Here is a 4,202-nt window from a genome sequence, read left to right as displayed (position 1 = left end):
TGAGAGAAGATGTTCTCACAACCCTGAGCAGCCTCCCTCCACCTGAATGAAGTACCAATAGCCCTATGGACTCACATCTCAGTTGATATGATCATGGGACTACCTGAGTGCAATAGCTATAATGTTATCATCATCATAGTCAATCACTTCTCAAAAGCAATCATTTTAATAGTATGCTCAATGAAACTCACCTTAGAAGAATAAGCCAAAATCCTCCAAGATGAGATCTATAGCAAATACAACATGCTCTAAGTAGTTATTTCAGACAGGGAGCCTTAATTTGTCTCCAAATTTCTTGATGACCTCTATTGAATGCTTAGCATCAAGTGAAATGTGTCCACCACCTACCACCCACAAACTGATGGGCAAACAGAGTGCACAAATCAAGAAGTTGAAAAATACCTTCAACTCTTTATCAACTACAAACAAGATGATTGGACAGAATGGCTAGCACTTACAGCCTTTCAACATAATAATCACATACATTCAGCAACTAGAAAAACACCATTCTTTATCAATCATGGTTGTCACCTCAATATAGCCTAAATGACATGCATATATGCCACAACCCCCACATCTACAGACTTTGCCACCACAATGGCAAAGATTCACAATAAAACCAAGGCAGCTCTAGAAAAAGCTGCAACAACAATAAAAACTCAATATGACAAGTACCATCATACTGCATATACATACTCTATCAATAATAAGGTTTGGTTGGATACAACAAACCTTCACCTTTCTTAGCCAAAACAGAAGCTCTCTGACAAGAGAATGGGTCTATTCCTCATACTCAAAAAAATTGGCAGCTCTGCATACAAACTGCAACTTCCTATAACCTGAAAAATCCATGATGTCTTTAATGAATCATTATTGATGCCATATATAGCACCAGCATTCCCTAACCAAGAATGACTGCCATCCCCACCACTGGACCTCATTAACAATAAGGAACATTATAAAGTCAATCAGATATTAAACCACAAACTGCAAAAAATCAGAGCAAAAAGAGATGGCATGATGATCACTATTGACTATTTGGTTAGTTGGGAGGGCTATGGGCCAGAATCAAACCAGTGGGTGAACAAAAAGCTGATAAGTGCAAACAAGGCCATATGTGACTATGAATTATCCCTAAATTAAACCATTAGGATGATGGTCTTAAGGAGGAGGTAATATTATGATTTTTCTCTTCTTTCTTCTCTTTCTCTCTATTAACCCCTATTTATGCTTAGTCAGAGCATCTAAACAAAGGTGCTTAAGACCATGAGACAAAGCTTAGTCATCATAACTGGCCAAGTCAGTCATTGTCTTTTGATGTGACAACACTGCCCGATGATGCACAATTAACCTTTTATGTATGGTAACAATGCTCAAGGACAAAGAGCACAAAAGACATGACAATGCACAATAGGCAGTAGTATTTATAGTCATTTCTTGTACAGTATTTAAGGAGGCTCACTCTTACTGGTAATCCCCAGCTTCAAGCTAAAGTTTATCTTCATACTATTCTACTCTCAAGCCAATTCACTTGGCCTTATGATACACCAATCAAGAAGCACATCAGTGAACTCAGTCAACTGCCCCAAGTGCAAGGCAGCTTCTGTTTATCATATGTTTCTGTTCATGTGACACTTGGATCTAACAGATACTCAAGGATGCTGACTTTCTTGAGGAGTATGCCATGGCCATTTCAACAGCCAATGCAGAAGCCTTAGAGTCATGTAGTCTAGCTGAAGTAAAGCATCAGCCTGATTGGCCTTTGTGGAAAGATGCAATACAGGAAGAGCTTGCAATATTGAAGACTGTAGGGACTTGGAAAATTGTTGAAAAACCAGTTGAAGCAAATGTTATAGACTTAAAGTGGATCTTTTGAATCAAGAAGAATGCTGAGAAAGGCATAGTCAAGTTCAAAGCTTGTTTAGTAGCACAAGAGTTCTCACAAATATCTGGTATCAACTACTTCAACACTTATGCCTCTGTTGCAAGACTTGCATCAATTCATTCAATTCTTGCTATGGCTGCAGCACTCAACCTAAAGCTCCATCAAGTTGATATCAAGAACACATACTTGAATGAAAAGCTCACCAATAAAAAAATCATTTATATGTGTCAACCTCCTGGCTATCCTGAGTCTGGCTCTCATCCTGGTCAAGTCTGCTGTCTTGTAAAGACTCTGTATGGTTTGAAGCAGAGTGTTCATCACTGGTATCAATGTCTCATTGAGATTTTAGTGATGCAGCTAGGATTCAAGCAGTGTGATATTGATCAAGTCATATTTTACAAGCAGGAGGGCCAAAACTTGACTGTTATTGCTGTCCATGTTGATGACTGCACTATTGCAGCATCATCATTATGTCTACTGTGAGAGATAAAGGAAGGTATGGCAAAATACATAAAAGTCACAGATTTGAGGGAGCTGCACTGGATTCTTGGCATTGAAATCATGCATAACCATGAGTCACACTCTATTTCCCTTCTCCAATGCTCATACATTGATGCCATTATTTATCACTATAGCTTTGAAGACCTCAAACCAGTCTCTACACCAATAGATATTAATCTCCATTTGTCTTTCTTTCCTGCATCAGCTTCTATCCAAGAAATTGCAGCCATGAGAGATATCCCTTATAGAGAGTCTGTTGGCTCTTTGATCTGAGTTATGCTCAGGACATGCTCTGACATCACATTTGCCATGACAACAGTCTTAAAATATTCAATAGCTGCTGCAGAGACCTATTGGAAGGCTGTAAAGCATATCTTTCACTACCTGAAGGGCACAAGAGATTACTGGCTGATGTTTGAGGGAAACAGAAAGATTTTGCATGGATATGTGAATGCTGATGGGAGCATAGCAGAGGATAGACATGCCATTACTGAATATACTTTTATGCTGAATAGTGGAGCTGTTTTGTGGTCATCTAAAAAGCAGAAGATTGTCTCACTTTCAACTACTGAGTCTAAATATGTGACTGCAACACATGCATCAAAGAAGGCACTCTGGCTTTGCAGTCTGTTCTCTCAAGTTTTCTCACCAATTACTGAGACTATAACTTTATTCTCAGATGATCAGTCTGCTATTGCACTCTCAAAAGATCATCAGTATCATACCTGAATCAAGCACATCAACATTTGCTTTCACTTCATTCAGTGGATCATCAGTGAAGACTCTCTTCATCTTGTTTATTGTCCCACTGAGAATATGGTTGCTGATGCTCTCACCAAGCCTTTACCTTCAGCCAAGGTGAAGCATTTTGCTACTGAGCTTGGACTTCACTCTGCTTGAGGAGGAGTGTTGAATTAGCAAGCAGAAGCTCTGTCATATTCTGCTGGCTGAGCTTGATACCCCTTTATATCAGGATAGACTATATATATTGAATATGGTCTATCAAGCACTCTCGCTGCATTTCTGCTTATCACTACACTGTGTGAGGTCTATATTATAGCTAACAGTGTACTCTATTAGGCACTATGAATGTGCATCACTTTCTTAAATGTAGGTTCAGCATCATCAGGATTTCATTGCAAATACTCAATAATGTTACTTTGATGCATCCAGATAGATATCAAACAAAATCTAGGTGTGAAAAGATCTTTATTGACTTCTAAGAGTGGAAAAATATGTGGATGATGCAGCTACCTCCACATCATCACTTCTTTAAGATAGTCTTATGATAGATGCCAGATCAAAGTCAGTTTAACATGATGTTTATCAATATTCACCTTGAATGATAAGCCACAACCAACATTCATAGGAAAATACCTGAGTACTTTTAAACATACAGATAGATGCTTTAGCTCAAGGTTTCCTCTCCAAATATCCTATTCAGTAATAATTTCACTATTCCAATAACAGAATTTCTTCATATACTCATGCAGAATATGCTATCACAAATTGGATTATCACTATCTTTGATAATTGCTTCATTGGCAAGATAGCAAGTTGTCAGGATAATTTCATGGATTCTGCTCAATGTTTGAAGACAACTGATACAATATTATCAGTAGTTATCAATGTTCAATGCATAATTTGCCTTCTTTAATCTTTCTTCAGATCACATTGAAGATATCAGATAATTAGCACATATACCCATTAAAGCATATCAATAATCCATTTGGCCAATGAAGAGACTATAAGATTTATTTTCTCCTAGAGTGATTGACTGAAATGAAGAAGTAATCTGATCTGTGCAATTGAGATG

The sequence above is a fragment of the Guyanagaster necrorhizus genome, assembly GCF_019112545.1.
Source record: "Guyanagaster necrorhizus MCA 3950 unplaced genomic scaffold BT62scaffold_19, whole genome shotgun sequence".
Taxonomy (NCBI): Eukaryota; Fungi; Basidiomycota; class Agaricomycetes; order Agaricales; family Physalacriaceae; genus Guyanagaster; species Guyanagaster necrorhizus.
This window is presented reverse-complemented; position numbering follows the sequence as displayed.